The sequence below is a fragment of the Ixodes scapularis genome, unplaced genomic scaffold (assembly GCF_016920785.2).
Source record: "Ixodes scapularis isolate PalLabHiFi unplaced genomic scaffold, ASM1692078v2 PGA_scaffold2__306_contigs__length_199485367, whole genome shotgun sequence".
Classification (NCBI taxonomy): domain Eukaryota; kingdom Metazoa; phylum Arthropoda; class Arachnida; order Ixodida; family Ixodidae; genus Ixodes; species Ixodes scapularis.
The window spans coordinates 45603584-45630800 of NW_024609857.1; the positions used below are offsets into that span (position 1 = coordinate 45603584).

Consider the following 27217-nt stretch of genomic DNA (forward strand, 5'->3'; position numbering starts at 1 on the left):
ATCCATGACGCCGCGAAATGGAGTATCACATCGAGTGGCGCGACGCTTGGGGCGGTGGACTCTATTGCTTTGACACCGCAAGAGGGCCTTTCAGGCGCACCACCAACTGTTAGGAAATCGTGGTCGGCCGAAGAAAAAGGCGGCCCAGCTTCAAAAAGTAGGGAATTGCGGGAAAATTATGTGGGGTTACAACGCCGCTCAGAGGTCGGGCCTTCCCGGCCTGATGGCTCGAAAGGAGTAGATACAATTCAGCGGGCTCATGGACGAGCGGGGAGGATGCCAAGCGAGCATATCCTTTGCATGGGGTATGAAGCTGCGGGCCTATCTTCTCAGGAGCTGCATCAAAAGCCGGATCGAGCTCAAGTTTCTGACGAAGGGTCCCGACTCTCGCTTTTCGGAGAAAACTCGCGCGGGAGTCGGGGTCAGACGGGCCACAGCTAGATTATTGTTCGACTTCGAAGCGGTTCCCGAGGACCTCGCGAAGCGCTCCTAGCTTTTATGGGAGTTCGAAAGTTTTGCGTGTCGTTTCGTTGCTTTGCTTTTTTAGTGTGTTTTGTTCGGCTTCAGCAGTTTCCGCTGTTTGTGCGTGGTCGCGCACACACTTTTGCCGTTTCGTTGGTTATGAGAGATTTCCTGAACCAAAATTAGAAGCCGGGCGCTTCATAAGCAAAGGGTTATGTTTATGTTCTGTGGAAATTCAATTTGTGTAAAGTGTATCCATAAAGTCAGGGTTCTCTCGAGTGACAATATTTATATTGTTGTGGTCTACTTTAAAGGGACAAAGTTTGTATCAGTTTTATAGCAATCTGGCAGATCCCAGGGTTGGCTGCGCACTTGCGGACCTGCGACCTTGGGCAATGTGCGGCCAGACCGTTGTTTGTTTCATCTGGTGCACTGACGAGCTCCCTTGAGAATGTGACTGCTGCAGTCCCCGAGAGACACTCGGCGAGCGACTACGGGTTCTTCGGGATTCAACGTGGGCTGCAACCCTTTCGACGCCTCTTCCCCGGCGGCGGAGGAGCTGTTATGATCGGCCACCCAGAGGGCAGGTTCGGCTTCCTGGCGGCGCCATCGACCACCCATCGAGTGACCAGAGACTCGGGCTCGGCATTCTGGCGCCGCCGAACATGCCGACCGACGCGGCGTGGGTGGGGTGCGGCTTCCGGGCGACACCGAGCGGGCCACCCGGCACAGCGGGAGCTGACCCCCCTGACACCCCGCTGAGAAACGGGGGCCCGCTTCCTCGGCCTTCGGACCGGGTGCTAACGAACGACGTAGACAAGTGGAGACGTTTGGGTCTCGGCGTGTGATCGGGAGAGCTGCCTGTTCCCGCGATCTTCTGGGAGACGGGACGAGAGGGATGCTTGGACCGGGGTGTGACCACGTGGGAGGTCCGCGTCCCGGGAGACCTGCAGAGAAGTCCCGTGGTGACGAAAGTGCCCTTTCCCCTCGCGGGACCTTGGACAGGGACCCCCTCGCCACTTCAAGGAGGCTACATTAGCCGGTGCTCGGACTCGTCAAGAGTCTTCCCTTCTCAGACACCAAAACTGAAAGATGACGATGTAAATATTCCTGTATATAAACGTCTTCTCCTCTCAGTGAACGCTCTTATGTATCTTCGAAGTCCACGACGCTTGGAAGTGGGAGCATGCTCGGCTCGGAATCGTAACAATATGAACCCTATGCCCGACACACATGAAACTTTACCTTCTGTACATCGGGATTACGTGATCTTATTATAGTACACACATGTACTTTCCCATGTTTTCTTCGTTGATCCGCACTTTTTCTTTTTTGTTAATATGACCCTGAGCGCCGAGAATGCCCTATCAACGATAACGCTGGGCACTGTCGAGCTGAGGAGGTGAAGCGCTGCTTGAGCGAAAATCGGCCAATCAACCAGTTGTGACCGCCAAAAGAGACACGCTGCGACGTTTTGAAGCACAACACAACATGCAGAGCTTGCATCCACTCTTCCTTACAACGAGTTTGAAAACAGCCTCGTACATGGCGGAGTCATGGGGCATTTCGGACTTCAAGTTTCGATGATGGCATCCGTGTATCCCATACATTCGGACACGTTTCGGTCGGCACTGCCGTTCCACTTTTTGGCCACGGCTCTGCGGTACGACTGGAAGGTCAAAGTGACCTTTTCCGGTTAAAACTGAATTTTAGAAAATGAATTCGCGTACTTTTATCGGTTTTTATTAGTTTAAGTCGAAAATGGCGAACCTACAAGCTAACCTTTTTCGGTTAAAACCAAATTTCTGAAAATGGATTTGGCGTAGTTTTAAACCAAAAACGAAAAAATGGATTTGGCGTATCAGTTCAAACTGAAAACTCGGAACCCTAATTATATCGAGCACCTCAGGGAAATGTAAACACATTTTTAGATGATATCAATAAATCGCTAACCACAACAAAGACAGATTTAATAGTTGTAGGGGATATTAATCTTGACATCACGAAACCTAGTTTAATGATAAATTATTACCTAGATGATATGGCACAAGAGGGACTGGAATCAATGGTATATGAATTCACAAAAGAAGAGATATTAGGCGAGAAACTAACACAGTCATGTATAGATCATATACACGTGCGGTCGAAGGAAGGAAACCCCGAAGGACAAGTAATCTCTGAAAAAGTCGCTGACCATTATCTTGTGGCAGTAACTATTCCAGATCTTGTCCAAAACAGTAATAAAATTATTGAAGGCTCATTTATAAATCATAAGAAAGCGATAAATATATCGAAGAAATTGTCTGGAAAGTTCTCGCCAAAGCAGAAAACCCAGAAAAAGTATACGATAATATTGTTAAAATATTCCATGATATTTATTCAAAGTCAACTCGAAGATGCAGTACGAAAAAACGTAAACAACGGAATCAATGGATAACTAAAGAAATTGATGACCTGATCAAAGATCAACAGGGTTTGATCAAATTAGGCTAGAGATATTAAATACCATATCACTATAATGATACCTGCATTATTACAGTTGTACAATCGTATATTTTCCAGCGGCCTCGTCCCAAAAAAGCTTGAAATATCCGTTGTTCGGCCTATATACAAGAAAGGTGAGAAAAATAAATTCCTAAATTATAGACCAGTTTGCACACTTTCTGTGATAAATGATATAATGAAAAAATATATTAATGAAGTTCTTAGGGGCTATATTGCTAAATATAGCCTATCAACTAACACGCAATATGGATTCAGGGAACATATAGGAATCAGTGACCTTCAAGAAGACTTTTTTGACTATGTAAATGAAAACATCGACGCCGATAATTATGCTCTATCTTTATTCATTGATTTTACCAGGGATTTCGAAACAATCAATCATGATAGCTTAATGGATAAACTGTATAGTATTGGAATTCGAGAGAAGACATATGATTTATTTCGAAATTATCTTAATGATCGGTTTCAGGTAGTACGTTTAGGCTCAAAATATAGCAAGGAAATTAAGGTAAAACAAAAAGTACCACAAGGTACAGTCCTCGGTCCACTACTTTCTAATATATATGTTAACATAATAGCACAGGTTAGCTTAAAAATTAAGCTCCTTCAATTTGCAGATGACACGGTAATTGTATACGCACATAGAAATTACGAAGTAGTGGCAATGACTATACAAGATGATATACATAAAATTATTCAATGGTACCGTAAAAAGCAAATAATTGTAAACGTTCCTAAAACGCAAGAAATATGCTTTAGAGATCCAAGAAAAAAAATCGTAAATGAATTTCCAATAAAAATGCATGATCAGAACTACGACAACTGCTCGTGCATCCCGCTAAAATACGCTGATAATGTAAAATGCCTGGGTATGCACATAGAGCATGTTAAATAGGATATTCACATGGACCAGGTTTGTAAAAAATTAAGGGTATTAATGGCACATATGTACCACATCCAAGAACTAGTACCGCGATCCATACTTAAAATGATATACAATGCACTAGGCAAATCCGTACTTTAGTATGGAATAGCAGTTTACGGGCACTGTGCCAAGTAGTTACAATTAAAGATAGAATCGATTCAAAAAAGGATAGTTAGGAATATTGGTTACCGAAGCGAAGGAACTAACCTCTAAGATTATATGCATAAAGAATTAGGAATATTACGTTTCAGAGATCAAATGAAGTATGATATTATTATAAAGCATTTTTTCAACAATAAATATAGGCGCGAAAATAAAAAAAGCAAGGACATTAAGACCCAATAAAAAATGTGTTGAACAATTTATAAGAACAAGATATGGAGAGGCCACAGAGAAATATTACACACTTAAGCTTTATAATACATTACCCGATGAGCTACTAGAAATAAGATCCCCTAGAATGAAACAAATAGTAAAAAAGTGATAATTGAACAGGGGAAAAAAGATTCTTAAAAGGTAATAGGTATATTCGATGAGTATCCCCGAAAACGCAGGATATAAAAGTTTTTTTTTTTATTAGAATTATCTAGTAAGTCGTGAATTATATTTTTCTTTACGGTATGTAAATGCTAATTCAGTATGATTCGTCGGGTTTACACATGTACTCATCAAAGTAGACGAACGAATATAAGTTTTAAAAGGAGGTGGAACCGTAGTAGCAGGTACTAATATTGGCATGTTTTGTTGTTTTAGTTATCTCTGCAATAAAAAGCAGAGGCTCCTGTCGCGTCCCGCACGCAAGCCATTATTGGCTTATGGGGGCTTTATATTGTATTATTTTCAAAGAAAGTAAATAAAGATGGTTTTTGCATTGTATGGTATTGTATATAGCTGCCGCGTGGAAGCTCCGTTCTTTGTTAGTCGTCACTTATGGGCGCAGCACTCAATGTTTGAACGACGCAAAATATCTATTGACCTGTTTAATCATCAGGCAACATGCTGACCTCAGTCCGCACTTGTTTTGGTATATATTTCACTTAGCGAACTCTTCGACCACTCTTGGCTTTTTTATATAAATTCCGATGGTCATTTCTATTTTTTTTCCATGCGTTTTTTTGTTTAGCTACACGGGTCAACAAGTACCGGTTACGTACTGGCGCCGGATCGCAAAAAGCCTGCTACGCCAAAGTAAGTGGAATGAGTCGGAACTCTACTCATGTCACGCACGCGACATCCTGTTTTGCCGAGCGCAACGTCACTAGATCAAAGTCAGCTGACACTGCTTCCTAGAACGACTAGCGCCTTTTCGTGTGCTCAAAAGTCTACACAAAAAAGAGCATCGTTCCGAAACGGTCGTTCTCTGTTGCTCGTGGTGGTGTTAACGCTGGTGACGCTGGGAACGTTATTCGCCCGTACCTGTTCGCGTGCAGGCAACAGGATGGTGTCTTTTCTTTTTTCTAATTACGTTGTTGTTTGGAGCTTGTTAATAAATCTAAGAACGTTGGCAGTTGTCATATCTCTGACCTCGGATCTGTTATCGGAAGAGCGATTGTTTTCTCTGCTCGGAAATTTATGGTACTAATGCTAAGAGGGGGATTGATTGCGTGCTCCGAGACTGATATCAGTTGCTATAAAGTGCAGTACATTTTCGGAGACAGGACGACGTTTGTCCTTAAATAAAGTTGAGAAACTGAATCTTCGTTCGTCGCATACTTGAATAATAAAACTTGAGGACGCCTAAGCTTCGCTTTTAGGAGTGGAACGCGATAGCTTAATATATAAAGCCCTGCTCGTTCCCAAGCCCCGCAAGTGTGTCTGTGTGGCCTGGTAAGCGTAGAAGAGGGCGGGTGATTGAATTCCCCTTACGGCCGCCGTAACGAACGGACTTGTCCATGCTTATAGCTCCCTGACAACGGTAGCGGCCGTGCCCGTCCGCTGTCATAAGGCAATTGGCCCTTCGCCGAAGGATTCTCGCCCGCAGCTGCCGACGTTGCCCGCCGGAGAGGCGACAGAACTCGGCGTCGTTTGGCGCTCGTAACCTCGATAAGCGACCATACAGGATCGAAGACTTCAATCCTACCCACACTGGTCTTCACATCAACCGTAAACGGTGACCTCAATCCAAACTGAAAGCTTAGAACCTTAGACAAAACAAACAACAAAACGAACACACGAACCCACTTCATTCCAGCCACCGTTTACGTCACCGTTTACGGTCGATGTGAAGACCAGTGTGGGTAGGATTGTATAGATAACAAAGGTTGACCTTGTGACGTCCGTGGTCGGTGATTAGGTTGTGGATATATAAGACATTGAGGAAATAAACGCAGCAGCTGAGTTTGAGACGTTCTTTTCCCCTGTCTTTCTTCTTCGACCAAGTTTCTCAGCTTTTACCACAGTCTCGGGTTTTCTACATCATGATCAACGTATATAGGAGTACTTCGCTGCGGCGAGTGACCGCCAGTCATGTCCTACTTTTATATTATTTGACCTAAATAGAATTAAAATGTTATTACGCCCTTTGTTAATTTACAACATTAGAATATACTCGTTGGCTTGAAGTAAGCAGACTTGTACATAGTTCAACTACTCTACTGAGGTTACTGTCCTTAACTACTTTTCTGAGTAGTTTAGTAACTTTCAATTACATTTTTTTTTATTTCGGTAGTTAGTAGTTTACTTTAATTACATTTTCATAGTAACTTCTAATAAATTACAAATTACTTTTGAATTTTAGCGTTTGTTTTGCCAATAACAAATATTCCTGCGCAAAGGAGATAAGATGGAAGATCAGATGATAATTGCAAAGAGGGGGGTGCATGTGGCGTAGGAAAGGAGGTGGGAGAGAAAGTGGGTTGGAGAGTCCAAAACATAACACAACGCCTTACTTGTGCCTATATTCTAACGCGCCTGCGGGGTAGCACAAGTGCCGTTGTGTGCCGCCATCTACCCCCTGATGACTCGTGTTGCCGGCACGTAAAGCTGGGCACATAACTAAAAGAGCAGCTAAGACGTGTAAAGAGAAGGGGAAAGGAAACAAGCGACGTTTCGGACGCTCAACCTTGATGGAGAGCAGACATCGGAAGTCTGCGATCTCTGATTTCTTGTACAGAATTGGGGTGCTTGCAATTTGCCCGATGTACCTTTAGACTCGACGTTCCGGGTACGTCTGACGTACCTTTAGACTCCGCCTTCCGGATACGTCCGACGTACCTTTAGACAGAGCGAAAAAAAAATATAAAAGGAAAGGTTTTGAGAAGAGATCGTGGAGGTCCTCCTGCCCGGACTTGTTGGCAACTTGACTGCCAAGATCATTTTTGTAGAGAATTAGATTTTCGTCATTGATTAACATTTAGATATTTTGCTCCCTTGCGGAACGCAATAATATAGCAGTTGATTCATATTTCGCCTGGTTTCATGAAAAGCGCGAGTCAGGCCGTCGGGCCACATTGCACCAAACGCCGGGGACACGTCGAGGAAAAGCGCCGTGTGTTGTTCGGCGACCTTCCCATCTTCTTTTTTGTCAAAAGAAAGCACCCGCCAAATGCCCTGATCACGCACGTTGAAACGCACGTAAATTTGTTGAGAATACGTCCTATGTGAGTCGGCCTTAACGCGTTCAACGAGTGCAGCGGTGACAAAGACAGCGAGCTTTAGGTCTACCCACTAATCCTTCCAATCAGAACTCGGCGGTCTGACGTCCATGCGCGCTCTTGTTTTCTACTTTCTCTCAGTTTCTCGGCGCATTGATTGGCAACATCAGCTAATTTCCCAGGTATGGTAATAAAAGTTAAATGGTTTCAAAATTAACATTATGTATTACCATATGCAATAACGCAAAGGCTAACAGAGTTGTGTGACTGACATCTTTCCCTGTCTCTTCAACTTTGATTGTTTAGAGATTTTCTCACTTAGTCTCAGGTGCTTTAACAAAATGCTAAACTTGCACCAATTCGCATGTGCCCTCACTGTGCTTTAGCAGAGTGAGTACAAAAATTAATGCCACTTTTTTTAAATTATGGACGGCGCGGCAGTAATTGAATAAAGACACTTCATGTTTAGGGAAGCCTCTAGCCGTTAAGATACTCTTAAATCAAAAGGCACTATTCTAGGGGGAACAGCTGATTTCATTTCAGGGTTGTTAACCTTCGCTCCCTCCCCCTTTTTTATGTAAACCAATACATAGGAAAAACAGAACATTGTCTTAACGATCGCCTTCGCGAACATAACATCGTCAACGCCAACTCTGGGCACTTGGAAATTTACTGTCATGATTTTATAGCTCGGCGCTTTTAAACAAGTGCACCGTGTTAATCAGGAATTAAACCAACTCAGATGGGAAATAATCGAAACTGAACACATTGTAAAACTGGATGACAGATGTGTTAGCATCCGTAACCTTGTCCACTAACATGGAGATTTGTCTTGGTCTTTTGCCCCCATTTGCCCCCCTACTCCAGGGATTATTTTCGTTATAGATTACTTGGCCGCGGCAGGTTCTTTCAGACACTAGCGGATATTTCTGTCGGTTTCGCTTCGTGATACATGAAACTAGTAGAAGACGAAGTGTAACAAGTGACGGGATACAAACCAAGAGTTGACAGTCAGTGCTGTGCGAGTGCTTCTTTTATTGCGTGTTCGCGTCCCTAGACTGACAGTCCTACGGCTGCGCTGTTACGTTCAACATCCTCAAACAACCGTGAAACTCACCCATACAGCAGCCAACTCGCCCAGACTACAGTTCCTTGAAGACGCTTCACAACAAAGCAAACAAAATCTCCAACGTGCGGAGGCCCAGTGACTCGTCGTGGAAGCGAATGAAGTGAATGTGGATGTGTTCTTTTCTCACTTAATTTTCTCATTTTCTTTATTTTATATTTCTTGTATCTTGCTTCTTTTAATTTATACATTGTTTCATCAATGTACCTCTATAGTGCATTCAATGCATCAAATATTATAAGGATGTTGTGATCGAGTGGATGAGCAAGACAAAATAATAAAGAATAGTTGATGGTCAGCTTTGTGTATATGTGCCTCATTGTGCAATTGTTAAATTTTCAAGCTGTTTCTGCATAATCATGTACAGAACAGCGCGTGCTTCGTTATGTCAGTGATCGTTAGCGTAAGTCCCTAAGCAACAATAAAATAGTCGCAAGCCCCGCTGGACCCACACGGATTGAGACAGGTGTAATGCGAGTCTCCAGGAAAATATTTCAATTCAATTTCGTTTTAATGTTTATGTTTCCAACACATTGTTGGAGGCCCGCAAACGAAAAGCTCTCACAGAGAGCTTGAGACTGTCTGGGAGCCTGTACAAGGAGCAGCGTTTCAGTCCTTTAAACTTACGTGGCACGTCGTCACATGAATTTACATAGCCTAATTTTGACGCTCTTCGCAGCTAATTTATAAAGAAACAATCAGTTGCAGCACACAAATATGTGTATATGTAAAGTAATATAATAAATTTCAAGGACTATGTTCCTAACAAAGTCCGTAAAAAACGTCACAAGACAACCATGGTTTCTTTTTTTCTCGAAAGCGGTGTTGAGTTTGCTGTTTCCTGGAAAACGATGAATCATATTGAATTAAACGTATTTTTTTCTCAGTATTTTCGGTTTTCAGTTCTGTGTGTTTTTGAATGGCCAGTGGGGTATCACAAACTCTGAACTGACGGCATATATACAAATATATATTCCGTGTGTTTTGGCGCAGACTGACAAATATTCCTAAAATTAGTGCATTCCGGGTGCACATACAAACAAAGGAAAAAAAAATTCTTCAGAGTCGCCCGAGATATATTCCCAACGAAGCGGGGAAACGTAACTGATGAAAACTTCTAGAGGCGGCTAGCGCTTAAATGCAATTGCTACTAATAAGAAAACAATAAGCCATGAAGCAAAAGCAGTTGTGTATTCGGTTGTCGAAATAACGAGAAAAGTAACTCGTACTTTCGAGCTGAAGTAACGCGTTCCTTTGAGAACAGGTTTTTGGTAACGTTTTTAGTGAGTCAAGAGTAACAGTATTTAGTTACTTCTCTAGGATAACATGTACATGTTTGGTCAACAGTAGAAAATAACGGAGGGAATATACGCAAGTTCCAGGGCACCCAGTCGTGGTTTCTTGACCGTGGGCATCTTCAAAAGGGTGCCGCACTCTTCCAGCACAAACTGCTCTGAGAACGAAGAGACGTAGACGCAAGATGTAGTGTTCTCGTATGTTTCGCACTTTTTATCAGTGGTTGTACCAAAAAATTAAACAAAATATTCGCGAGTTAACTTTCTGGGAGGGCACACTCTACGCTGTTTTGGTTTATGATCAGGCTCCTGATGTGGCGTTGAGTCGCTTGCTTACATGCATGCTTATACAACGTGCAGTATACAAAAAGCCCCAATCCTATCTTTTTTTTTTGCCAGTGGGTATTGTTTTAATTATTTCTTGTAAAGTGCAGACAGTGATACGTGTTTGTGGCCTCTCAGATTACGTGCTCGAGCAGATTACTTTATAAAATGGGTTTACGTCTATGGTTCCCCCTTTGTTTAGCTTGCTTTTGCCCTAGTGCTAGTTTAAAGACCATTGCTAGGATTGTGTGTGTCATTAATGCTTTACATGTACTTGCCTAACGTTTATTTTCTACTGGATATTTTTTTGTAAAACATCTGATTTAGTGCTTTACCTTGCATCGGAATTTACTTTTTTCGTGCGTTTTTGTGATCACCATGCCTAAGCTTTGGCAACCCACATCATTGATATGTTTATTAGCGTCAGCTTATTCTTTATTTTCTGTCACAGCTGCCCGTAATCTCTCGTGAAACGTTAATTGCATGCCTGCTGTTGTATTGTACGCATCGTTTCCCGCTGCTTATGCTAGCAGCGATAACGCGTTATTTTATTTCAAACAGCATGTTTAAATCTGCTGCCGACCCACGTCCTGTGTATATGTATAATTCCCTCGCGACCCTCCACTATATCATAGAGCTGTGCTTTATATGCAAAACAGCCTTAGTTGCTACCTCCGCCTTAAACCATTTTATATTTACTGGTATATCTGCTGAATTTTTTTATTTGTTTTCAATAAACATGTTTTTATTATTGACTGTTATTTTATACGTATTTCTTAAAGTGTGGCACATTCACAAACACCAATACAAGCGGTAAGGAGGTTAAGGTAGTGAATGTTTGATCGAATTGGAAGTTTGAAGTCAAAATAGCGCTCCAAAATTAATTAAAAATATCACACACCAATGTACTTTGCATTTCTACATTAATAGTTGTTTTAAAGTTTTGACTATTACACGTGCAAACGTCTGTTGATTTCAGTATAACGCGATCAAACAGCCATCCCTGACAGTTTACCTACTGTCACGCACTCGGAAACCGATTATTGTCCTTTGATTTGGTGAGGTGTGGTTCAAAAGCCGCACTGTCTCAATTGAAGAAATACGGTAACGTATTTCTTTTATTAACGTGGAACTTTCTGAGCGCGATCCCACTATCCCGTCACTTGTTTTAAGTTAAATAAAGCGAGTTGCAGTTATGGGCCTTCCTCTCCTGACTCGGTCAGTATATGCAGGGTGTCTCAAATAGCACTCAGGCTCTTTAGGTCGACCGCAAAATTTGGTTTCTTAACCTATCGCGCTATGATTTTTGTAGCATTTCCCACAGATGATGCATTATTTTTTTAAAAAATTGCAAGGAACGGAACTTACCTGAGAAAAGAGTAAAAAAAAAGTCTTAACTCCTACGGAAACGCATCGCAGCCACCGTTCTTCAATTGATAGGGCACCGTTTGGTATGGAACACAAGAGATGACGCATGCGGTCGCAATGCCAACTGCCGCCAACGAACGAGCATGTGGCGCCGAGAGCCGGCGTCTTTAGCAGACGATCTTTTAGACTCAAAAGCGGTCCGCGTTCCGCAGGCGGCGAAAGTTGCAGAATCAAAAACAGGCGCGGCAACAACATGGAACTGGAAAGCAGACGACATAAGTACCCCGAAAAAAAGTAAAAAGAACCCGAGAAACAATTTTTTTAATTCGATTAATTGTCCATTCAATGTTTTTTTTATTAGTAAGGATGATAAAATCATACATTTTCAGCTGACATCGAAAAAGCTCTCGCTGCTTTTGAGTTGAAACTATTGTCTGCTATTTGACGCCGGCTCTTCGGCGCCGTATGCTCGTTCGTTGGCGGCAGTTGGCGACGCTACTGCTTGCGCCACCTGTTGCCTTCCGTGTCAAACGGCCCCTCTTGTTTGAAGAGCGGTGGCTTTGCAGCGTTTTCAAGGGAGTTAAGCCCTTTTTTTTTTACTTTTTCCTTAGGCACGTTTGCTCTTTGCAAAATTTATAGAAAAAATGCACCATCTGTGGGAAGTGCTGCACAAAAATCGTAGTGCAGTAGGTTAAAAAAAAAATGATTTTCTCGGTCGATTTTTACGACCCTGGGCGCTATTTGGAACACCCTGTATATCTAAAAAAAATTCTCCGAGAGCGCAAAATAATGCACTCCATACCTAGTCGATTGCTGGCTTCTAAGAATTCGTGCCATGGGAACTGGAATTTGTTCCAGTCTATTAAGTATTCGTTTCTCAAGAAAAGTACCTATGATGGGTAATGATATACTTCAGAAACGACGGATTCAGTATAAGGTGACAGGTAAAGTACAAAAGCAAATTCTTGTGTGTATGTTTATACAGCCGGAAGTTAGTGTGCCTCATTGGGCGCCTGGTGTGTCAGCTCTAGATGAGCAATTTAGCCAATGCGGTTCAACCGCTAGCCTGGGGTCTTTAACGTGCACCATGCAGTAGTGATACACGACCGCACGCCAGTACGATGCTCATCCAGATCGAAACGGGCAGAGGTTGGGATTGAACCAAGGATGCTGTGTTCTGCAGCGCGAGCTTTCGCTCCACGTGCTCCGAGCTGGTGTGCGCTAGACCACTCGGCCACCGATCCCCCTAAAAGTGGGCGAGATCGCACGCGCACCTTTACTTTTTATTGCACGAGAGGTGTTCACTAAGTATTGTAACTTTGTTAAATGTCATGTGTGTGTCTACAAAATGTCTTGTTGCTTGTGTTTCATAGAATGTAACAAATATACGAGAGCAGAGACGGCTGAACAACAAAGGCGACATATTTTCCCCTATAGTCTGACAGTTTGCGCAGAAACGGGGGTATAAATCTAGGCTGCATAAACTGCCGGGATGTTTCTTGCCCTCGTAAATTTGAACTTCCAGAAACTGCCTATGCACGAATGTTTTTGTGTGCGTTAGCATTGGTGCCCTGGTACATGCGCTGACCTTGGACTGGTTAGAGCACAGGTCATGCCTTCCGAGATCCCCAAGCGCACGAACGCTTCTCCGCCCGTCCCACTCGTGCGGAGAGGGCGTAATCGGAAAAAAGAGGAGGAGGTGGGCGTCTATCCGCGGGAAGGCGCTTCCAACCCAGTCATTGACAGCATGGCGCAAGGCAGAAGAGTTCAAGAAAACGTCTTGTTACGTTGAGTTACTGCAACGTGTACTTAAAAATGTTTCGGTATTGTAGTAGGACGGCGAACAGCTGCTCTGGGAGCGTACATAGAGAATTCGCGATGGATATTTAATTATTTAATTTGATATATTTGTCTGGACATGTTGCGGCTAGCGCTATAAGTGCGCCTTTTGAAATATTTGATTGTTCTCTGTAACACGTATAAAATTTCAAAAAAAAAAAAATTAGCTCCGTACAATAGAACTTGACAGTTTGTGGCAATGATGAACTACGTTCTTGTATTTTTAATAAATAATAATAAATTAGTTCATACGCTGGAAGACGCCAGATCGCTAAAGAAAAAATTGGGTGGACAGACTTTCATAAGTCAGGCAAATAAAATGCAACAATTACTCGTATATTAATATTTTACAAGTGTTAATATAAAACTAAAGTCCACATGCGCTAATACGACCACATTCACATAAGAACATCATGTTATTGTAAATAATTTACATCGAGTTGAAATTATACCGGCTCAGAAATATATAAGAAATAAATCGGGACTCCGGAATCATTGGCGACGATATTCACAGATGCGAGGTCAGTCTCCAAAATGCGTATTAAAAAAATATTCGAAGTAAAACCATGAGGAAATAAACTTCAAAATAATGCAAAGATACAGATATGCTACAGTACTGGAAGAGGGACGTAAAAAACTAGCAAAAAAGAAAAGAAAAATAACTTCATAGTCAAATAGAATTCCCAACCTCAGCTGAAAGTTCAAGCTCAATTTTTGTCATATTTCAATATTTTGGCATGTTTACCCTATTGTAATCTGCTCGCACTACAGACGGCGCGACAAGGCGCCGTTGAGGTAGGCCCCCAAGAAAATTGTCGCTCAGCCCGCAATGTAAGCGAAAAAAAAACAAAAAAACAGCGACGTTACTTTTGTTGTGCATGCCTGTGCATGAGTGTCCATCTGTGCGAATGTGTCACCGAGCGCCAAGGCTGCTTGTGCCAGCGTTGGGGCTTCCGAGAGGTTCCGTCGGTGCTGCAAAGTTTTGCGAAAGTAGTTGTAATTGTGCCTAAAATTTAGCAATTCCTGACGCGAGAAAGTAATTAAATTATAATTACGATTCCTTTTCACTGAAAATAATTAATTACCACTACGAATTACCTAAATAAGTAACTAAATTACAGGAATTCAATTACTGTAATTGAATTACTACTTAAGTATGCCCCCCACCCCATATCGGCCGATCGCCTTCCTCTACGTATCGCGATTGCACTGCCTCCGCAAGGAACGTATATGGCTAGCGCGTGTGTTTATAGTTTTAGAATATACCTTGCTTTCAATTCATGTTCAAAAGTTGCCGAAAACAAAACAGTCCTGGGAGCCCGGGTGAACGCAAGATGAAGTACGACGACGGGACAACCACCCGCGATGCCTGCGACTAAAAGTCTGCACGGGACGATATTTCGAAACCCGCCCCAGCCTGGCCCGTTGTCTATTGGGCCCGGACTTGCCCGGGACCCGCTATCTATTTCCGACAGCCAGCCCGGCCTGACCCGAAGCTAATTTTCACGGACCAGCTGCGCTTTATTTTAGCCCAGTATGAATAGCTCACAAATTGCGCGGCATGGCAGCTCGCTTGCAACTGCTACACATAAAATGATTGCCATACCGAATAGTAAATGCTGTAAGCATATTTTTGGCTGCTATTATTAGTTGGAGTTATCTGCAGGCCCAGGCAGCTGCGTGTTAAGACAAAATCACCCGATCTTCGTTTTCTGGGACGAAACAAGCGCGGAAAGGACGGAAAGACAAAAATGACAAGCAGAAGTAAACAAACCCACGTGTCAATGTTGGAAAGGAAGGGAGACATCGCGACGGGTTAGGACAAAAGACGGGCAAAGTTCGAAATTAGCCACTCTCGCTGCGCACAACCGTAAAAAAAAAAAAAAAAAAAAAGCAATGTCGTCGTTTTTCGAGGTGGTCTGCGAGAAATTGTTCAGGAAAAGTATCCCTCAGGGGAACTTCTTCACATCTATTCAGGATCCAATCGCTCGTGCGTACAGATGGTTTAAGCCGGCGAGGGTACGCACCGTATTGGCGCGTGTATGTGCGTGTTTGCGGTCGAGAAGCGATTGTATGATGGCGGTGCAGCCGGGGACGAAAAGGAACGCCACGCCGCTAGTCCTCTGGAAGAGCATTTGCTGCACACACCGAACCGTACAAAAACATACACCCAAACACAGATGCTTCAGCATCTGTTTATCCCCCACTGTGGTTCCTCTCCCAACCCCCGAGCACGCTACCGAAAAACATTCCCCTAAAAAAAGAATTATATATATATATATATATATATATATATATATATATATATAATGGCCGGCTTGGCCCGCTTTCGCCTCCCTTGTAGGCTTGAATGCAAGGTAAGTACCCGACCCGGGCCCTACATGAGTGTAGCCATGAAGCCCGCGCCCGCCCCGAAAGCTGGGCCAGCCCGTGGCCCGCGGGCTGGCCCGTACCAGTGCAGAAGCTGACGCTCGCCCCTGTTATGACTGGCAGACAGCGCCGCCTCGCGGCGAGCGACTCCATGAGACGCCATGCACACGTACTCAAAGTTCGCAAGGTCAGCACGGGATGGCGCAACTACCCCACCTAACACCTTGCAACCGAAGACAGCCGGCGACGTACCCCTTCGCCAATTTCAAAAGGGCTTAGGTATAGATAATCTCAGACCCATTTCACTCACATCGTGTGTGGGCTAAACTTTTGAGAGGGTAATGAACACTAGGCTCATAAGGTCCCGGGAGAAGGAAGAGATCATGCCCCATAGTCACTTTGGATTTAGACCTCATACCTCGACACAGGTCATCCTCCAGTGGATTTAGAAAAATATTTGGAAAACCCTTCTGCGTGGCAAACACGATGTATTCTCGCTCTTAGTTTAAAGGGAGCTTTTAATAATGCATCGGATGCCAGCATACTCAGAGGTCTGAACGAGATACCCTGCGGGAAAAGGAATTTTGGTTATGTAGGAAGTTTTCTAACGGACACGAGGGCTACTCTCACCTTAGAGAGAATGAATTCGATAGCTTAGAGCTGGGGTGAATGGGTACGCGTCAAGGGGCTGTTCTATCCCCACTTCTTTTCAATCTGGCGCTGCGGGGTTTGCCGGAGGCGCTGGGGGCGGTTCTCGGTGTGCAGCACGCCATCTATGGAGTAGAAGACTGTGCTCAAGAGTTCGGACTAGAGTGCGCACCGGAGAAGTCTGAACTGCTTGTTTTCAGGTACCCTTATGAGAGTGTGCCGGAACATATCGAGGTCCCGGTTGACGGCAAATGGGTCTCGAAGCCAATGAGATCCGTATCGTCGGCCAACTCATTCGACAAAGCAGGGGCATCAAGTCGACCATTAACAAACTTGATACCATGACTACCCGGGTCTGTAGCATGCTTAGAAGGATAGGAATCGTAGGAGGGGTATCAAGGAGAAAGAAGCCATGCAACTCGTTCGGGTCTTTATTATCCTTGGAATCAATTATGCAACACCGCACCTAGTCTTGAGTAAAGCGGAACGACAGAAAATCGATGTCCTGATGAGAAGAGCGTGCAAAAGTACGCTGGGCCTTCCCGAGAGGACAGCGACCGAAAAATTACTAAGGTTAAAGGTACACAACCCGATAGATGAGCTTCGCGAAGCACACCTCGTGGCTCAACTGAATAGGTTGGCGTCCACGACGAGCGGCACGGGACTTATGAATAAACTCGAAAAGGCGATTCTGGGAGGAACGCACACGGGTACTGACTCGACCATAAGCTATCGGCAGAAACAAGGAGGAGAATATTTGTTAGTCGTATACCGAGGAACATGCATCCCGGGAGAGATGACGGCAGAAGAAAGGCCAGATCTGAGGCACTGTCTAGGAAATGGGAACACAAAGAAGGTTGCTGATATGCCGGCCCAATACGCGGAGTCGCCGCATTCGCATTGGCGAACGCCCAAGGGGTAGGTTCTAAGATTAGCACCGGTCAAAGTAGAATCGCCTGGGCAGGCTGAGGACGCGGCGATCGCGTTGGCGGTTGTTTGCAGACCCAGGGCAACAGTTATCTGTGACTCACAAAAAGCCTGCAGAAATTTCGCTCGTGGGGTGGTGTGCGCCGTCGTGGGTAGATAACTTAGTAAGGAAATGCACCTGGGAATGCTTCTGATCTGGTCTCCTGTCCACGCGAGTAAAACTGGGTATGAGGCAGCAAATGCTGCGGCTCGAGGTCCTATCCACTGCTACTCGTCTCAGCCAGGTGGACAAGTGAATCCGGACCTAGCTCTCGTTTGACAATGCACTCAGAGCGCGGAAGCCTGAAAGACGCGTATTTCCAGTCCCGTGCAGGGGACTCGGGAAAGAAGAAGAATGAACTTGGAGAAGGCTACAGTAGTACCTTGATCGGTACACTACGGGAGACTGTGGTGGACCCTGCGCGGACGTGCATCATATGACTTGGAGGTGCAAGAAGATCTCTGGTCTGGCTACACTGGTGCAGCCTTCTACTAAAGAGTGAGAAGTGGTGCTGAAGAGCGATGTCATCAGTGTTAAAGATAGGCTAGTGACCCGCGCGCTGTATGCCAAACCCGGAATTAGAGCCCTGGAATGAGGGCTTATTATATCCACTCTATTCCTATGACTCTCCCTTTCTTTCCCTATTCTTTCCTGGGATGTCCAATTAAACGTTTTACACAACAACAACGTCAACTCGGCGCCAGGTAGTGGGGGACGGCAGGTGTGTCACAGGGTGCGTGTCAACCCCTCCCTGCCCCGGCCCCCTCTCTTGTTTTCGGCGCTTCGCGGCGACAGCCTGCGGATGGTTAATTACAAAATATTAAACTACTTAGAGCTACCTCTACTCGCCGCCTCGCGGCGCCCTGCCGGCGGCCCAAGTGCGCCCTAGCATCACTGTCCTCCACTGGACCTCGGTTGCTAGACCTTACGTTTCGCGTCCGGCATGCGCACTCTAACAAAAAAAATAAAAATAAAAAAGAAGCACGACTTAGTACCCCTGGAGACTAAATGGGCTGAGGCCACCATTAGTGCCCTGGGAAACTAATAGGACGGGAGACACCTTTGCACCCCTATAGGTTAGTCCCGCTGACTACGACCCCCACGACTACTAACCTTTGCGCCGTTGTATTTAGACAGACTTGTACGTAGTTCAACTACTCTACTCAAGTTACATTAGTTTAACTTCTTTTCTGAGTAGTTTAGTAACTTTCAATTACATTCTTATTTCGCTAGTTAGTAGTTTACTTTAATTACATTTTCTGAGTAACTTCTACTCAAATTACAAATTACTTCCCAAATTTTAGCTCTTGTTTTGCCTATTAAAAATATTCCTACGCAAAGGAGATAGATGTTGGAAGATCAGATGAAAATTGCAAACAGGGGGAGCATGTGGCGTAGGAAAAGGGGGGGGGAGTAGATGGGTTAGAGAGTCCGAAACTCCCAAAAGTTCCCCGAGCTCCCCTTCTGCAACAACACTGCTATGAAGCGCGGCGAGCGAACAGGCACGACGCAAGAGAGGCCGAGTAACTGCGGGATTTGCGCCGAAGGCTGGCGTTTCTTTGTGTCCCGAAGCTCATGGAGACTTGACCCATTCGAAGAAAGGGCTGGTATCCGCTTCACCCCAACGTAGAAACTCTCGCCAACTACAGAAGGTGAACACACTGCATCCTCATTCAAAGGAGGCAACAAAATGCAGCACCTGCTTTGAAGCTCGTTTGGTCCTCCCGTAGTTTGTGCTGTACTCGAAGAATCGCGTGCTAAAGGGCAACGGAAAGGGGACCTTTTTGCGTTGCCTTTCCTCCTAAAACATAGAATATGCAGATCTTCAAAGATTTGAAGATCGTTGGAGAAACCTTCGTAATTCACCCAACGTTTTTTTTATATAAGAAATAATAAACAAGCAGTGTTGTGAAGTACTCTAAGTACATGGTACTTTAAGTACTACTGCTTAGAAAACTTGTACTTCATTTGAGGTACATTCTTTGGGCATGTACTTGTACTTTCCGAGGAAGTAAAACTCCCGACATCAATGTACGTTCCCCGAATTTTAAAAGAAAAAAATGGCCTATCGTCGTTTCTTTCAAGACGTCATCTGGTCATTTCTCTGAGTGAAGTAATGGTGGCTAGAAGACCGACACAAAAAAGTGGCCTATAAGTTGATTGTGCCAAAAACTTGTCAGTGAGAGTAAAACAACTACTCTGTGGCGACCTAACTTTATATTTGCTGCCATTTCCGTAAAAAAACTGTTGCACCCCCGATTACCTATGAAGCAATACGTACCAGTTAAAAAAGCACTGTATACTGAATGAATGGGCGTCATGAAAGATTCTGTTAAAAGTACAGGCACTTTACCTTGAAATATATTGTATTTATGGTACGTTACTTTAAGTACATTGCACCCGGTGTACTTACTGCTTTACGTGAAATACATAACTTCTAACTGTACTTTACTTCAAGTACATTGCACCCGGTGTATTTACTGATTTACTTGAAGTGAATAACCTCTAATTTACTTCGTATTTTACTTCAAGTACTTTTTAGATGCACTTTACGCAACATTGTAAACAAGCAAACACTATAAAATTCAAGCGCACGCAGTGATAAACCTCAAAGTAGAAATGACACATTTGCAATACATCATTGGCCAAACAAACAAGAAAGTACAAAGTAATTAGGCACGCAAAAGCAGAACCAGCTATTAAAGCATTTCTTCGAAAAAACAATGGGATCCATATTTGGCTAGCACAATTTCCCCAAGGGATCAGAGCCTATGTACTTTGTTTTTACCATAAAAACATATAAAGTAACTTCAAAGTAACTTAAAAAGTACTTCGCTATTTTTACGGTAATTAGTAATTTTATCAATTACTTTCCATTTGAGTAATTTCTACCCTACTCAAATTACTTTTGAGGCTAATACTCAGTAACTCAACTTAATTACTTCTTTTGAGTAGATTGTACATGTCTGGATGTATTCCTGCCGTTCTTGACGAAAAACCACGGCCGCGACTGCAACGCACGAGAAGCAGGAGAAAACTGAGGAGCGCTTTTTGTAAACCGGAACTACGTGGCCACCTATACATCACCATAACTAGGAGAACGGCGAAGGCTATGACCCCAGTTAGCCCAACAGCGTGTCAGAGCAAGTTACATGACAAATTTTCGTTCATGCGTTTTTGTCGCACAGAGAGCGGTCATATGCTTCGCTCCGCCCCTTCAATTCACTAGAAGCGGGCTTCACACTCGCTCACAGTCACACGAAGGCACAAAAGAAGGTGGGGAGGCTTATCACAACACGAGGTCAAAGGGGGATGGACAAAGCAGTAATCTCCCTCTGCTGCTTTGTATGGCCAGTTGTGCTGCCTAAAGTTTCTAGATAAAAGCTTCTTACAAATGGCGACATTCTTTGAAGCGCCAACTGCGTGACAGCGCAAGTTTAAGGGAGGAAATGGCAGCGCACAGCAGAGGACTGAGCTGAATAACGCCGTTTTGTTTCAGCGGAATGCGCTTTGTTTTCTGTATCGGTCGTCGTTACTTGTAAAACAAGTGTCGAAAGACGGTTGCGCTGTCCAGGGAGCTCCGCGAAAAGGGCCATGTGAGGATTTGCTTTCGGTATTACAAATTTGAGCGTCTAAAACTGCCACTCATGTAGAAGCGTGACTGCTCTTGTGCAAACCGCGAATTCACAAAATAAACTTTAAAAAAATTCGAACGCCGTCGGAGCATGAGTTAAAGCCTAGCCTCCTATAGTCGGTTACAAGTCAAGAAGGTAGGAGAAGCTCCTCCCACAAGCGTAATGCGCCCGTTTCAAATCTCTCCGCAGTCGAAAGAGAGTTCACTGGAAACGCTCCTTGTTCCGCTTCAATGGATTCCCACTTGTCTCCGATCCCACTTTTTAAGAAAGCGACCTTTGTATTCATCGGAGAGGGAACCGAGCCCCTGAAAGCAGCCTTTGTATCCATCGGGGGGGAAGCTAATCCCCGAAAGTCGTATTTGTATCCGTCGGTGGGGGAGAACTCTAATCTCCCTCTCGTGGCTTCCACAATGCTAAGTCAAAGTCGAAAGATAAAGCAAATATGTACAGAATGGCAAGACCCTCCTCGCGCGTTGTCCGCGACGTCACGGAAACGGTGGGACGCTATTGGATGCAAAGGTGGCGGAGGGATATCTGATTCCCTTTGAGGGGCATTTGCCGCTACCTTCTTAACCTGTAACGGACTATAATACTGACAAAGCCTGGCAGATCGTCACGAGAAATGGCCGCCGAAATGAAAAAGGTGAAGCGGCAGACAACGGATGACAGGAGAGCAACGTTGCTAGCGCCCCGTTGCGGCGACACGCCGAAACACATTTCTCCCGAGTAAGCAAGTGTGTTTTGGGTTCTCGCCGCTACAAAAGCTGTGCGCTGACGTACAGGTTCCCCGAGAAATGCTCTGTGCTACCAGATTCTTACGCGCCAAATCTGCGACCGGGCACTTTATGGCTCCGTCATCGAACTTCCAGACTTTGTGAGTATAGAGGAGGGTATGGTCAAGGCTGATACGCTGAAAGAATGAGACAAGACATGCGGTTTCATGCGTCTTAAAGATAAAAAGAAAGCGTCGGGACGCTAGATAGTTTGGTGTCACCACGCAAAGTTAAGAATCGCGTACCCTATGGGGGGAGGGGAGGGGGGGGGGGTCGTAATGAATCTGACTTTCCATTGTCTTCGGCATTGTTTCTTCAGAACTACACAGAAAGATAAAATCTCAGCGAAGGTGCTATAAGTAGTGCGAGGCCCAGTCAGGTGACTTTGTACTACCCGAAATGAGGGCGCCACAGTTTCTTTAAATCTTCAGCGCAGAAGGCCTTTCTCGGGCTAAAATTTATCAGACTACGTTTTGCTTAATCTTGTGTGTGTGTGTGTGTGTGTGTGTTTTTTTTTTTTTAACTTCGGATTTGAGGTGGTCAAGAAATAGAAATACCTCGTCAGCATAGCCGATCCACAAATTACCCACTTGACACCCAACCAGAAACGGCGTCACGTATGTTATCTTGGGATGGCGTCGGCGCGACTCATCCCATTCTTCACAGATATTGGCTGGACCAAAATGGTATCTGCACAAACTTTCCGATTTGAGGCCAGTTTCGGCTCAATACTGTATGCTGCCTGGGCTGTATATGTCTACGTCTTCGGTGAACTTAGGCGAGCGGAGACGATTTTTTTAAATCGAAGTTGAAATTATGCAAGCGTGACGCATAATTTTCGGCTCGTGTCGGGCAAAGAGTTCGATCGGTGCTGCAAAAACTATTATCTAGCATTTCCTAATTATACGCGGCTTCGTGTGGCGATTAATTAATTCGATGTTTGTACCGCCGTATATCAGAAACAGTTTCACCAAAGCAATAAATATGAACGGCTATGAAATCATGGGTGTATTCGATTGCATCACCATTACGGCCCTTTTACTCCGTGTGAATGAAGGGTGTAAAAGTTTTCCATACACCGTTTTACACGATTTCAGACTCCATTGCTGCAAATGAGACGTAAAAAGGGCGCGTAGGGGGTGTAAATTATCAGCACACCCTTCTTACACGCACCCATATTCGTAAATCTTGTAAAAAAGGTGTAAGAAAGGTGTTCTTCCTAACTTACACCCTTGTTACACTCTTTTTACACGATTACAGGTGTTACAATATTTAGTGTGTACGCCACAAATTGCGCACAATTGAAGAAACAAGTCTCGCACAATTTTTGGTTGCCTAGTGTACTGCAATCTCTGTAACAGAATGTTGGAGTTCAAGTTAAGCGTAGCTTTATTGTCTCATAGATACACGTCACATTCAAGGATAACTGAAGTCAATTTTTTTTAGTTGTAGAATCCACGCTAAGGCTGAATTCCGTAGGGCGCGCTGTGCCTCGACGATGACTTGGACACTGCGAGGTATCTCCAACCCGCTGATGGACCAAGCACCGTTTATCAGGGCACCGGCAACTTCTTGCCTACCCGCGAGATATTTGAAATATAAGCAAGAGTGGCAGTGTGAAATGCTTGATTGCTCAACAAGCGTGAGGCATTACGCAATTATAATAAAACAAGAAGTAGGCTGCGCAAGTGCTGCAACGATTCACATAAAACATGTAATCTATTTACAGCTGACCAGCGCAATATTAGAGAGTTTTACTAGACCGTACGCTGCGGATTACCGACACAGCGGGAACGTGCTCAATATATGATTCAAAGTGGCGGCACCAGTACCCGGTTGCAACGCGAGAATCTGGCGTACGGTCGAATAAAAGTTTAAAACACACAAAAAACACAAAATACAAAAAATAGGCCATCAGTAGAATTCTCCTTTGCCTCGCTTTTAAGCGGTAACCGCATCCGATTGTGCTACATAATACAGCTAGCTCCACATGCCAGAAAAACATACAGCATTTTGCGCTCTTTGAAAATGCGCTCAAACTGAAAACACTTTCTGAAGCAGCAGATAATTAATGAACCGTAAACAGAAGTGCTTCGACATAGGTTTATCAAGTTTCCTTGATTATGACTTCAAAACAGATCAAGTGCAGTACTGCAGCACCGCGAATCCTTACCGAATCCCGCAATCCAGCTGATCCCGCTTAGAGAAAGCAAAATGGCGATCGAAAGCAATTCAGACTGACAGAAGGGAGACGACGCAGCGAAGGCACGCCGTTTGAGTGATGTACGTGGCACGTGACACCAAGAGACAACTAATCAGATATTTTTATTTCCAAACAAACGCGCTGGTTTTGTTTGTTTTTAGGGGCGAAGCTCCTTAGGGTCTAGCCTTGTCCGTCCGGCGTCCGTGCACTCATCGATTGCATTGCCTTCGAAATCGGCTCACATAAAAAAAAAAAAAAGTGCGCCCGCATGGGGGTTTGAACTCAGCACCGCTTGCTTACGAGGCAGACGTCTTAACCACGCTACACTCCAACGTTGCATGTAGCTACTCAACGTCTACACAGGAGAGGGCGCTGTGGTCGAATGCGTATTTAATCGTGTTAAACTTTGCATGCATTGGCTCAACGTTTATAGACAGAAGTCGCTGCGGTCGAATGCTCAACTGCGTATAGAACCACGATTCATACCACACATTCTCTTTCTGCCATGAACTTAAGCGGTGGAGATGCGTTCCCACGGCTTCTAGCGGATCCAAGCTGATCCGCTAGAAGAACCACTGGCTCTGCATTTCACCGACCATAAAGCAGTAATAATGAAGTCGAAACGCAACCCCGAACTCAGCACTACCTATGAGCAATAACAAAATCAGCACCATCAGCGCTACCTGTGAACAATAAAATCAGTATTATCAGCACCACTAGAGCTTCGCCCCAATCAACATCATTCACCACGTGGAGATGCGGCCTCTTTCTTTTTATGTTCGCTTTTTCTTTTTAGAGTGCGGGTGCACGCACTCCCTCGGAAGCTCCTGCCTCTGTCTTTAGAGACCGGTAGACGCACACAGACTGCGGTTCCGTTTTGCGGCCTGCCACGCCATTCTTGACACGCAGTCGTCTTACCATGTCACAGGGACGTACACTCTAGCTTAGAAAAAAAAGGGTATCTATAATTCTCCCTAAAGGGAGGAACGGTCTTGTAACCTATATTCCTTTAAAACGGGAGAAACTTTCGTCCATAGAGAGAGCAAAGTTCCTAAGTCGCCTGCATCTCACTATGGCGGCTCCGAATCGAGCAAATCAAGCTCAATAAGGCTTAACGAGGACGCTACGTATTTTGTAGGGGACGAGTGGAGCAGCAAATGAAAGCGTAAAACGAGCTTTCCATGAATCGTTTTTTTTTCCCGAAATCAGCTTCCCCCCGCAGGTAAAGAAACATAAGTTTTAAAAGTAGTTATTCAGTCTTCTCGTCGTCAGCACTGCGATGTTAAACGGAGCTAACCGATACCCAGTTACTTCGCGTACTTTACGTCTTACCTTTGTTATTCCTCGAGTCGAAATTCCTTCGTCAACCGCACATCACAGAGGAACAGTAAACCAATTCGCGAAACCAAAAGCCGCTCTCAAAAGAACAGACTCGAAGCCGCTGTTGCACGGTAACCAGAAATTATCGCGTAGCGTAATAGGGTACCAGATGACAGGGTCAAGGCGTAAATTGCAAGTAGCTAGGCTGGGGGGCGCTAGGTACCACCCAATTCATCTTCTACAAAAACTATTTTTATTCGCTTACGCCACTATTGCGCTTTAGAACCTTCGGCAACCTTTATTATACACACATGTAGACACATTACGCATTCTACAAGCATCAGCTGAACATAAAATTAAACGCTCATGCCGTAATTATTTATAAGCCAATCAATCACGCCGCGCCAATTCGGTTCCAAGCCATGTATTTGCTTTTCCGCACGGCCCGTCGTAGCCAGTATTTTGATTATATAATGTTTGTTTTTCTATTTGTGCTGTTTGCGCACGGTTGCAATTGTCATCTTGAATTAATTTATGTGGAGCGGATATTCACTCACGTGGAAGTGAAGCTTCACGGGTAGAGAAATCGCTTTTCGATCAACTTGAATGCGGTCAAAGCCGCGACTTGCGGCAGGTGTTAAGTGTACGGAGCTACACCGTGGCTGCTCATCCAAGCGCGCCATTTGGAGGGTAGTTTCTCCAGGAACCGTAGTATTTTTAAACAACAAAATAAATGATAGTTTTTTTTTTTCGATTCTAACTACCATTCTTCCTTAATGCTAAAATTTCAAACTCTAAATAGACGTACTTTCCATCATATTTTCATACTGTTTAGTCCTTCCCCCAGACCGCAATCGCTCTCGGGGAGGAGACAACCAAGAGGCACATTGGCCACTGTACGATAGGAGCTTACGGTTTCGACGAGCATTCCAACATGACTATCCGCAGGTCGATCGATTGCACCTAATCCCTCAAGTGGTCTTAAACCTTTTAATGTAAAGGGGAATGTCATCCTGTAACACCCCGCCCCCTCCGACCACGGCCCGACCAGTGGCATGAATAACCGACATTTTACGTCATCTTATATTGTTGTTAACCACGGATACGCGAACACACGGTCACATCGGCGATAATTCCCGTCTTCTGTTCACAACGCACAACACTGCCATCGCGATGTTGCTGTTATGTTTCTGACACGCCGAAATACAGAACTACGTAGATTGCCGGTTGGCAGTCGGCATCGGAAAACAGAACCGAACTCAGCACAAAAGGCATCCAGTCACCCGGCAGCAAAACCTGCCGGTATTGGACGCAGTTTCCGCGATTTCTATGATGTCGTTAGCGTCGAAACATCCACTGTGGACACATCGTTCCGCGTGATCCGCATCCTTCTGCGTGGTTTCCCCGCGGGTTCCGCAATCCAGAGATGGCCATCTTATCCCAGTGTACGTAGCGCTGCTGGCACCGCTCCGGAACTTCGCTTTTTCTAGCTCCTTCGTTTGCTCGTTTGACGAAATTATTGGTAAAGCGTCAGTGCAACCGAAATGTTCTGCATGTTCGGACTGGGAAACGGAATTACAGGCGGCCTTCGCTGCCGCTGGAACTCAATCAACTCAACAACATTTTTTTTTTTTTTTTTTAAACAACGTGCTCGACGTGCTTAAAACACGAAACCGAAAGATGAGTCGGGAGGGCGGATGTTTTCCCGTCTGCCTGGAGAAGGAGGAAAACCTCTCGTTCCTCTCTTCTTCTCCTGTCCGCTTGGGGGCGCATCAGTAGAAGGGAGGAAAATGCGCCGTTTCTATCGTTTTCCTCCATTTTTTGTTAGAGTGTAAGTGCACAGTGTCGTCACCCCTGTATGCAC

General features: G+C 44.6%; 1 long non-coding RNA gene across 1 annotated transcript; it reads left to right on the forward strand.

Annotated features, from left to right (window-relative positions):
- The first annotated feature begins 2934 nt into the window (after positions 1-2934).
- On the forward strand, positions 2935-8792 carry LOC121836359. The gene is made up of 3 exons (XR_006077897.1): positions 2935-3080; positions 5016-5080; positions 8543-8792. It is a non-coding gene; the product is annotated as an uncharacterized LOC121836359 (long non-coding RNA).
- Positions 8793-27217: the final 18425 nt, after the last annotated feature.